Source organism: Papaver somniferum, chromosome 7 (assembly GCF_003573695.1).
Source record: "Papaver somniferum cultivar HN1 chromosome 7, ASM357369v1, whole genome shotgun sequence".
Taxonomy (NCBI): Eukaryota; Viridiplantae; Streptophyta; class Magnoliopsida; order Ranunculales; family Papaveraceae; genus Papaver; species Papaver somniferum.
Genome location: NC_039364.1, coordinates 250,173,971 through 250,186,618, shown reverse-complemented (window position 1 = coordinate 250,186,618; position 12,648 = coordinate 250,173,971).

The window sequence follows — 12,648 nt, the reverse complement described above, 5'->3', positions numbered from 1 at the left end:
TATAACGTGGTTCGTCCATGAAGACCTACGTCCACAGGAAAGAAGATGTTTTCTTTATTGATTATAAGGTCTTACCCTTGAAGGAGCTACAAATATCACTTAGATTTCTCACTCTCTCCTTATCTATATCTCTCTCAGGAATTCTCTATAGAAAGACCATCTAATGTTACATAAGTTGTCCATCTCCTTCTACATGGACTAGTATTTATAGACAAATTAGACTCCTGAAGGTCTGGCCCCGCCGAGCTGGTGGAGCTATCGTACACCGTCTTCGTTGCTTCGGACGGGTTCGATACTATCCCTCGTGATGTACTGCTTGGTTCTCCCTTCGAGTTATCTCGCTCTGCTCGTCATCGCGTAGCTCTTCCTTGGAGAACCTCGTGTTGTATCACCTCTGATTCGTAGTATAGATCACCCGAGCCTTCTGTTACGATGTAGATTTGCCCACGTATCTTCTGATCCTTCATTAAATGAAGTCCTTCTTTTTAGACTTGATCGTCTGAGCGGATTAGACCACTTCTTACACGCGTCATTCATGTGACGTTGTAGCAGGCGTCTCGATTCAGACAAACTCAGCTTTTCGGAGTATGATTCGGTGCTCCTACCTTATCATATCATTATGAAATCATCCCTTGAGATGTCGACACGTGGCTATCGGGTAATTTACCCTCACATATATCTTTACGAATTTTAACCGCTTTGGATGCAGGAAAATACCTCTCTAGGAAAGGTTTCTTCAAAACTGCCCATGGAATAACACTACCAGGTGGTAAGTAAGATAATCAGTCTTTAGTTTCGTTTACAAAGATAAAGGAAAAGCACGCAACATTCATTCATCCACATCAGCACATTTAGGTATCATGTTTGTGATTAACCATTGAAAATCCATAACATGCTTGCTTGGATCTTCTGACGCAAATTCATGGAACTTTGGTATCTGAATGATCAACCCTGATTTAATATCAAACGTTAAAGTTGCTTCAATACACCATTGTCGATGGTCCAACTTGAGATAAGCTAGCTCCTTAAGTGTACAATTTGCATCACTCATCGCTTCTTTCGGTTTGTATTTCAATAAGGTACCTGAAACACAATTCTCAAAACGAAAATAAAAACTAAAATAAAAATAAGAAACCAAAACAAAATAACAACCGCTGTCTCCCCTGCAGTGGCGCCAAAATTTGATCGTTGTCGTATGCATCAAATATAAATTCACTTTCTCACTTCAACAAGATATAAATGAAGTATATGGTAAGAAAGGATCGTTCGACGAGTGGCTGTTGTCGTTAAGCAATTTCAGTTTCTTTAGGTAACCAAGGGGAATTTATAAAATAAATAAAACTAAATGAAGTATGTGGTAAGAAAGGATCGTTCCACGAGTGGTTGTTGTTGTTAAGCAATTTTAGTTTCTTTAGGTAACCAAGGGGGATTTTTAGATTTTATAAAAGAAATAAAACTAAATATTAAGCAAAGTAAATAGTTGGAAGTAATCAATAAGATGAAGATATTTGTCAAGGATTCGTATCCACATTCACAAACATGTATTTGTAACAATAACTAGAATTGATAATTTCAACACACTTACATAAAATGACGCAAGCATGAATTCTATCTAGAAAAAAACCTAACGTGGAAAGTGCACTAATCAAGTTTAATTCCCTAGATACATTAGGTTTTATGAAATCGGGCTAATCAAAGTAATAGAACGTGTAAAAACACTAATTAGATATAACAAAGGTTGTGATTCACTTGTGACTAGTAGATATATCACTACAAGATATATTCACAATTATGCTACCTATAATCAGAATTATTCAACGTTTACGGATTGAAAATCCTAATCTAGGAATAAAGATGAAAACAAACTCAATCGATTCCGGACTCGACCAAACAAACATTCAAATCATATAACAATATAAATAGTGAATCATAAACGACAAAGTACAAAGATAAAACTGATTCATTGCTAATAATAAGAGTTTAGCTACTCATAGCTATGAAGTTCATCATAAATAATAAATAGAATAAAGAACGTGAAAATAACCGAAGCAAACCATAGGAACGTATCTGGATCTATCCCAAGGCCCCAAGTAGTAGAATATCCCCTCCAAGTTGTAGAATTCTTTCCCTTTTATATTTCTTTTTGTTTCCATTGTTAGGTCAAAAGTCCATATCTAGGAAGTCCACTAAGCCCATATGTGAGAAAAACCTATGCGAAAATCTGCCCAAAAATGTCGCTGGAACCCAGAAAAGTGAATAGAAGTTGGTCAAAAATGTAATGGAAAAGTCGCCAGAAACAACTTCAGGTGACCGGAAAACATCTCAGGTTGCTGGTCAAACTTAACGGTCAACCGTCAAAGTGGACAATTGACTTAATGGACCAAGAGTCAGGGCTTGATTCAAGGACGAGTCAGCATTTTACTCGGCTGGATGTGCTGAGTGGACAAGGCCAGAGACATTGTAATTTTGCAAAGGCCATAGTTTGTGTTGCGCCATGTTGGCGCTTTACTAGTATCCTATGCATACATCCACACTTCTCATTCATTCTTCAGTCAGCTATCAATATAACCTAGCTGCAACTCCACATACACCCACAGACCCACTGCTCCTGCAATTTAAATATAATTACCAGAACCCATCTTCTCAACACCACAGAACTTCTCCATCTCAGTCATACCACATGCATCACTTGAATTCACCAGCACCAGCCACAATCATTACAAACTTATCAGCACCAACCCATCTCTGCAACTTCAGAACCCTTAGCAGACAAGCAACATACATTCTCACTCCATCCCAACACCAGCAATTCCAATAACAGTCCATGTACTCTGTCTAACTCACTGCAAAGCATTCATTTCCATATATCAGAAGCAAAAACATAACCACCACATCATTCTTTGCAACCTAAACATTCATGTATTCCTTATTTTAGCTCAATTGATTCACTAGCTCAACTGCACACTTCAACCTTCTCCTTGCAACCTTCAAAGCATATCAACACATACACAATCCATAACTTATTATCTTAAAACAAACAACATCAACATCCCCTGTAATCACTCATAATCCAGTACCACCAACCTCATACTCTAAATACACAGGTTCAGCTCATTATCTTCCCAAATCCAACAGAAACACCATATGAAACTGCAGCCATTCTTGGCATGTGAAACCTAACATTCATCTAAGTCAGTTTTTTTTATCATCATTTCCACCTTGCCTTATCTTCTATCACTCTGTTCTTCAATCTTGAGCTCAATACTAAACTCGAGCTCATCTTGCTGCTAGAATCACACTAAAGCCAAACCACCAGAAGCTCAAACCCATTCCTTTTAATCTTCTTCATTACACACAGATCAGTCTTTGAAAATTCTTCAACTCCGGCCAAGAACATCAACATTTATTCAGTCAAAACACCTATCATATAAAACCCTTTCTCAGGATTATTTCAATTTCTTCACCATCATCTTCATAGCGATAAATCTCAAATCTTCAGTTACACCAAATCCTAATTTGCAGTTTCTGAACCCCTAAATTCATAATTCTTCACTGTAATATCATTTTTTCTTCTTGAATTCGAGAATTTATTCTTCTTGTTTCTTTCCCACCTTTAATATATCTTATTCAGCAGTATTTCTCCCTTGATTTTCTTCTCGTTCAGAACCCTCATTTCAAACCACCATTTCTGAGCACAAATCCTCCACTGCATCAACATCGTTTCTTATTCTATTTCTCGGTAGTCGAAATCAGCGGCAGCAATATCTCATCTTTCTCTCTGAATTTCTTTTCTAACGGCACACACATCAACGCCTCCTTCTCTAACATCTAGCTGCAGAAAAAAATGAGAGAGATAAATCCTCTCTGAATTTTAGGGCTAGGTAATAGCTAGAAAATCTATAGGCACCCATAACTTGGATGCAGGCCACCAAAGATAATTCTAAGCACCTACAAGAGTGGATATGGGTCACCAAAGTGACATCCCCTTTGTCACTTCAATTAGGAAGTTGGTCTCCCCTTATCGTCGACTATGCTTCCAATAACAATTGCACATGAGGTGACGCTTTTGCCCTTTATGCTCAGAATGGACGATTTCTTCTCATTTTGCTCCAAATGACTCCAAAGTACCTAATAACTCAAAATCAAACATTAGATACATAATTTATGAGAAAATTAGCAAAGAAAGCATAAACAATAGATAAATATCAAAGTGTTTAAGACACTTATCCATTCCCAAACTCCAAAAACCAATCCGAGTAATCTTCATCGGCTAGGGATGGGCTATGAAAAACATTGAGCATGAGCCTCCTCATTTTGTAGGGGCTTTCAATGCGAGCATTCCAAATGTCGTTTGATGGTACTGACTCATAGTTCAATTTCACATTACTTGAAGTAAAACAATGGTGTATATTTTCTACTTTTAAATCAATAACTATTGCCTGTATAATATCAATTTGACGGAGAGTTCTATGAGGATTGTAAATCACCGACCATGTTGGATGAAATACTGACTGATTGTAGGTCACCACATATGAAAATTCACGAGCATCATTCTTCCTCCTTCCATCTTTAAGTATGGATCCAACTTCATTTTTGTCAATTGACAAAGTGTCAAATTTAGGCCTCAACTCTGTCATAGACTTCTCTTTATCCTTCTGCTTATTCCCTGAGAAAGGGTATCTGCCTCCTATAGGATTATCGGGATGTCAATGTGGGTTCCGAGATGACCTCAAGTCTTCAAAATGGTTTTAAACCCATGACTGGAAAAAAAGTACACATAAATCAATACAAAACCACAACAGATTTGGAAATGAAACACAAAATTACATGTAGAAGACCAACATTCCCTGCAGTTTGTGTTTCATTCCACCTCGAAGATTTACAAAAACTCTCAAGTAAGTAAGAAAGGGTGGCAGGGCCCCACGATTACTTAGGCTCGTTCTGCTTCGGATCAAGACTACAAGTCTTCAATAACTGTAGATAACAAGCATTGACCCTGTTACCCGATAAATCGAAAAAAAATTGATGGTGCCAAGAGAATACATCAAGTAATCTATAACTGTATGTATAAATTTTGTTTCGTCTATCACCACCTTTCTGGCTTTTTTGTTCACTAAAGAGTTCTCAAACTTTTATCTCAAACGACCCAAGTTAATTTTTCTTGCAATGGGAACTGATACAAAAGATTCACCTGCTTATCTTTGTGTCCTTTTTTCTCTAGGCTTTTCTCCGCCACCAATCTCAAACTCTTCATCAGCTTCATTTACGCCCTATCCAATACATTCTCTTACCAACAAATGAAGATCTTTAAAATGAAGAGAGTTGTTGAAACCCTTCAATACGACTTTTCCATCCACAGGTCAGTGATTTGGAAAGCATCATCTGAAGTGATAATCATCTCACCGAATGGAAAATGAAAAGTCATGGTTTCAGGACATAATCTTTCCCTAAATCCATAAACATCATATTCCTTATGTGCATACTCAATTTCAGGCCATAACCCAAAATATTTTACCAAAGCTACCACTGCTTCGCTTTATTATACAACGACCAATACTTCGCCCTCTGGTGTTTCAGTTTTGGGACCGCTTATGCATGATCCTACATAATTCATAAAAATTTTATTGTTAATAAACAATGATAAATAAATTAAAATAAAATATACAATCTTAGAAGATGGCTCTGACTTAAGGTCGATGTACCTGGTAGGAAGGAAGTTTCCTTGGGATTTTTATCCGATGATGGCTCTGAATTGAGGCTTGCTGACATTCTTGTCCATGATTGGGAAAATGGTCAGGATACTTGTTTTGAAACCACTGGGGTTTCTCCTTTCACAGGTAAGGGGGTTCGTGCTTTCGTGCCTGGCCTTGCTATCTCGAATTCTATCACTTGAAAGCGCAAAAAATATTTGGATAAGTGTAGTGCTCAGGGTTATGGTCTGGGTGTCTTAGCTTTCTCCATCCTTGGTGAGCTTGCGGATGACATGGTGGTTTTTCTGAAAAGATTGAGGTTGTGCATAGCTAGTCAAGATTTCCATGACAAACTTTTATTTCTTCCACAGGACAGGGATTATCATTCAAAAAGGGGTATGTGCGCAGTTGCGAGGTTACCGACCATCTCCGTTGTAATTGAATAATTGGAATATTAGTATCATAGGAATAAATATATTTTGAGAAAATAAAATCTTAGAAGAACTCCTAGAATTATATCATTACGTACGCCCGATAAACCCTTGCAGCCCATGAGATTTCGTAACCAAACAAGACTGACCTATCTCTTGCCTCACCCCAAGGTCTACCATTCTCCTTATCGGGTAAAACATCATATTATCATTATTTTGTCTTGCCGTAGGTGGAGGTGGATTTTTATTTTCTTTTTCTTTGCCTTTACCCTTAGCTTCCTTTGTTCCAGCGGATGGACCAACACTTGTTTCGACCGTTTCTTCTTCTTGAATGTCACCAATCTCTTGATTTCGTTATTGAGAAACGTAAGTGGACGTTCACTAATCTATTCTTTTCTTGTTCTACCAATGAAAAGTGCACCTTTCATCCTTTTGTCTGCAGGTATGTTGCGACGATGGGTTAGAGTCCACTCACGCGTCTTGGTGTTACTTCTTATGTTCTCTTCTTCTTTTCCTTTCCTCTATTCCTAAAAATGTTAAAAACTATGTTCAGTAGATACATATGACAAAGTTCAATACATTAGATACGACCCAACAAAAAAAAAGTCGGCTACTTACTGTTGAGACATTGGATACAGAAAAAACGGAAAAAAATTAACAACAACTGGGAATTTAGAACTTCCTAACCGTACATAATAACTTTCGTCTAGGAAATATGCGTTATGATAGGGAAATTCCTAAATGTAAACTGATTTTTTTTTTGCAACTCAGGACAACTTACGGATAGGAAACAACCACTATGGTTGGGAATTTTTCCGTTACGGATGTGAAGCAGTCACTACGGTCGAGAATTTTTTCTTTTACGGTTGGGAAATACCTAGATATAAACCTATCAAAAACCTATAAAATCTATTTTCTGGAACTCATAACTAAGTATGGCTAGAAAATATTCAATTACGGTTGGGAAATTATATACTTACTGCTGGAAAAACAACCGTAAAAGGTACTTAAGGTTGAGAGTTTTTATTTTCTCAACCGTAGATACAGCTGGGAGTTCATAGTTTCCCAACTGTAATGGTTGGTTTATAGATCGTAAAATAAGAACTCCTAGTCGTAAACAATTCAGAAATCCAATTTTAAAACCTAATATGATCCAATTTCACCTATTAAACCAATCAAAAGCAGAAATAAATAATGATTTTTTGGATTTTTATCTAATAGAAATCATTTTTGGAGTATTAGCCTGTATTTCAATTTCTTCATTCACTAATTCACCATTTTCTGGTTTTACATCGTCATTTGAAAATGAATCAGTTGAATTCACTGCACGTCTGCCATTTTTTTTTATTTTGATTGTTACCTTTATTCACTTGCTTTGTCCTCATTTTTTTTCATAAAAAGAGTTTAATCGGCGATGAATAATTTCGAGAATCGATGATTGATTGTCATTAAAGAAGAAAAAATAGGGAGAGGGGCGATAAAGTCTTAGAGCATAGCTCAATTGAACTCACCAAACGTTGGTATGTCAAGTTTGGTTGTCATATTTTAGTGTGTCAAAACTCATTTATTAAATACTAGAGTCAACACCGTTTAGGTTAGACTAGAAAGTCTAGGAATGTTGAGACATACAAGTATTACTCCGAAGACCTGAAGAATGTGAATAAGTAGCGAACTACAACGACGACATCATCCTTCCACTTGAGGTTAGTAATATTGACTTGAACTGTTTCATTCCTAACGTATCTTTCAAGTCGTGCTATATTGAAAACATAACTGCGAAGCTGTATATATTGTACATATTGTATAATATTCTAGTGATGTGCCATGATCATAGTATTAGGGAATTATACTACGAAGTATAACACTTATCTTTTGAACTTCGTAGATATGACATCGACATAATCTTGTATATATTGTTATGATTATGTGAATGGGTTATGGTGAAGATTTCATCCTAGGAAACAATGTTTTACATTCGTTTAAAGGAAGTACATTCATGAACTTGTTTCGTGAATCGAAAGGGAAATCATTAGGCTTATTGGTCCGGCTATTCATTGCAAATATTTGGATGACCAATATGTGTGAGATAGTAGAACCCATCTTAACTATGTTATGTATCTTGATATAACTAATTGTTTGAGGGTAAAAATTGATTCTGCTGTTTTTGGTAAATTTGGGTGTGTTGATGAGAAACGAATTCAAACCCTAAACAAATGCACTGCACGGGAGTACTTTTGAGTTCGAAAGATCAATCTGTAAGACTCTGGCCTAAACCAAGAAATGGTCGTTCCAGATTCAATTCAGTCACCAGGTGAAGGAAAAGGGTTGATCTTAGGGAGGGAAGCGAAGAAGGTGTTTGAGATCAGAGTGTTGAACTATGGAGGTGTGGATATTTATGACTTGCGTGTCAGAAAATGGTTTCTGGCTACTTGTGTCGATAACTTATGTTCTTTTTTTGTTGAAATAGGTTGAAACCTATTTATACAAGTCATTTGAGCATCACACTGATCTCGTAGGAAGTGGAAGAGGTTAAATAGTGGAGTAATGGAGTTGTGTAAGAGGTGGTGATTATTGCGTGGTCACACCTTCATCCACTAATCCATCATTGTTAACCGTCCGTCCTTTCCTGACACGTTCTCGTAATTGGCGCGTTGCACGCCGCGCGTTATAAACCGCCAGACCAATACCCCAATAAGTATCCCCCAGTTTGTGACATGCTTGATGTCTCGAGTAGGTGGGCCAAGTCGTGGGACTTGCCGCAAAGAGTAACACATGGCGTTGTTAGGTTAAATAACTAAGTTATTTATGAAGCCCATATTTATAAAATATCGTAGGTGTTCGATGCATGTGAAGCATTGCTTTTAAGCAAGCATCTCGAATAATCGATGCGCATGTTACTTTGCATAAAATCGCATGGCACGAGTCAACTGTTAAGAAAACCATAGAATCTCTTCTCTAAGAGACCCTTATATACCAACTTGTGAGTTTCAAAAGTCACGTACGCATACTCTAGGTTGGTTTCTGGGTTATCAAGTATGTCTTCTTCTTCATCTTGCTATGGTGGTTTCGCAAGAGGATTCCTTGACAAAGAAGTTTTTGTCGAGTCTAAGAAGAAAAAAACTCTTGTATACGAAGATCATCCCAATGCTTCATGTTACTTTTCCTATGTCCATGAGGATGCTGAAAAGGATGATATGATTTCTGCTGAAGTTGTTCACGACTTTCTTAAGTACTTTGGAGAAGCAAAACAAGAGCTCATTGCTACTCTGAAAAATCTTGATGCTTTGAAAACTGAGTTGAAAAAGGTTACTACTGACCTTGGTCTCATAAGTCATGCATCAACGATTTTCGCAAAGAGAATCACCACTCCGATGTTGCAATGAATGCTGTCTTTCACAAGCTCAAAGATCCCTCGACTCATGTAGTTCCTGAACCGTCCATATAATCTTAGTTCGTGTTCGAAAAGTGTACTGGAGTCTGTTTCCATTTATCTTGTTGATTTAATATTGTTCCCTAGTGTGTCTTATTTTTGGTTTAGTTGGAATAATAACTAGTGCTTTGAATAGCGATGATTGTGACTACACATAGCTATTATTTTCATCTTCTTGTTTTTAGGTTTTTGGTTTAAAATTCTAAAACTATTTGGAGGATGATTTTTTGCAATATTTTTGATTTTGTTATATTGCAACTTGTTATGGGATATTTGTGTTTACGCCCGTGAATTTTTTTGTCCCATATTTTGTCAAAAGTAAAGTCGTTCACAATCGGTATTCCACGGTATAGATCTTCATTGATCCATATTTTTGTATTACCGTAAAGCTCCGTGTTGTGTATTATGTTGAGCACGATGCGACTAAGTTTATTAATTTTTGATTAACTTGGTTGGTTGTTCCGTAAGATACTTTATGTTGAGCATTTGTGGACTAAATTAATAATCTTTTTTGGTTGTTTAGTTATTGCTCCGTAAGTTCTCTTATGTCGAGCAAAACAAATTACAATTAAATTGATTACTTTTGTGATTAGTTTGATTGTGTATTCCAATTAAATTAATTATGGGATCTCTTGTAATTAGTCTAGTTGAGTTTTCATATATTCCATAAGTTTTTTCTTGTGTTGAGTATATGAACGACTATCTTAATCATTTTTTAATGGTTATGTTAGTCATATGTTCCGTAAGTTTTCTTATGTTGAGCATAAAACAATTAAGTTGATCACCTTGTGTGTTTAATTTGATTGCGTATTCTGATTAAATTAATCATGGGTTTACTTGTGATTAATTTGATTGAGTTTTGGATGTAAAAATCATTCTTATGGTTTTGGTGTCCAATGAAAATCCTTCTTTTCTTCGGAATTTAAGGTCGCTCTTGTTGTTCCCTTGGGAATGAAATCAAATGGGGGAGAGTTCTTTTGAACTTGTGCTTAATGGTCATATCTTGAGGGGTTTGCGGCTGTGGAATTTTAGAGGGGTTATCATGTATTTTTAAACTCCTTGATGAATGTTGTTAGCTTCGGCTATATGATTGCATCTAAATAAGATAATGTGTGTTTCTTTCTCTCAGTCATGAAATGTCTCTTACGGAAATTTCATTATGATCCCGTTCTTGTACCTTTGCCAATTTTATTGACAAAAAGGGGGAGAATTAATATGTAGTTCACACTACAAATACATATGGTTTTCGGATCATTGTGTAAGGGGGAGTGGTTTTCATGTGAGATGGAGTATTAACTAAGGGGAGTGATACATATCACCATAGTATTATTGTTGAAGTTGTGATACAATTGGACTTTGACACTATATAATAATACTATGACACTTTATAATAATGATCGAGACCGATGCTTTCTCATTGTTATAGCTACAGATCTTCAACAACGGTGATGCTAAACTTACAACCTTTGGGATCATTGGAGTACTTGGAAGTGACAAAGATTTCGAGGAATGTTGAAGATTAGACATGTGGAATAGGAGCTACTAAAGTTTCATTATCTTTTTTATATTCCATATGTATTGATAGTTTTGTCACTAAAATTGACAAAGAGGGAGATTATTAGAGCACTACTCGGTCAAACTCGCATGCGTTGCTATCTCAAGCATGTTTGTCAATGTTAGTGATCAAAACTATAAGTCTTGATTTCTAGTCTATTATAGATAAGTCTCGGACTAGGATAGTAAGTGTATTTGAGCTCCAGGACTTCATGGCGATTCATCATACAAGTAGAAGATCTACTCAAGGAACCGGTGAAACTTCTCGACAAAAAGGTATGTTGAGACAAAAGTCGGATGCTATATATATAGACTAGATCATACACATTTGGTATTTCGATCCGAGTATACCTCTCCTATCTATATCTCAAAATATGTGTTGGTGAGCTTTTCGCTTCGACCAAGTTTATCTTTACCTAGTGACGAAAGTCATGAATGTTTCAATCACCTTGAAAATTGCTTTGACGAGAAATAGTGTAACAACTATATAACGTCCTCTAAGAATGTTTCAATGATTGGAATGAGAGTTTAGATTACACAACCAATGGATTCCTTGAATCGAAGTTTTCGAACTTTGTTGATCAAGAGAACCGGAAGTATGGAAAGTTCCAAGTCCGCGAACTCAGTCCGCGAACTGCCGAAGTTCTCAAACCCGAGAATTTTTGCTGGAGTTGACAAACTACTTGCGTGAGCCAAGTCCGCGAACCGGCGTAGTTCTCGAACCCGAGAATTTCTGCTGGAGTTTGTAAACTCTATCCGGTGTCTTAAGTACGCGAACCTAGTCTGCGAACTTGAGAAGGTTATATATCTAAAGATGATTTCTGAACTTAATCTTAAAAGACTAAGGAATGCATTTGCAAACCGTGGCTAATAAAGTTCATGAACCGATTCAAGTGAATCAAATCATCTTTGCTTCAATTGTGTCTTGTGTAGTTACATAAGATTTCCTTGCAATTGAGCAACTCTCTTAACTAGTTCATTTGAGTCAATTGAACTAGTTATGGTGAAGAAGAACATGGTTGGTATGAAACGCTCATATGGTTAACCTCTTTGGGTAGACTATTGTTGAACCAACAATATACACGTTTGGGTGCGGTTAACAAACCTAGAAGCGTACAGTCATTTGTGTATGACAAGCTAAGTTTTCGATCTAACGGTTGAGAAATATTAGCTTGAATCTAAATCAGGTTTTCATCTAACGGTGAATATTGATTTCTTTGTAACTAAGGCAAAACCCTGATTTGAAAGGCTATATAAAGGAGACATCTAGTATTGTGCAAAACTAATCCCCACACCTTACGTGTGATACTAGTTTGCGTGCTAGAGTCGTTTCTCCTTTCACCTTTGGTTTTCTTCTTCTAAAACCAGGTTAACGACTTAAAGACTTCATTGGGATTGTGAAGCCAGAACGATACTACTTTTATCGTAGTTGTGTGATCTGATCTTGCATCTTCTATCGTAACAGTACAATCATATTGATTGGATTGATATCGTGAGAGTTCTCCGATAGGCAAGATATAAAAAGTAATCACAAACACCTTCG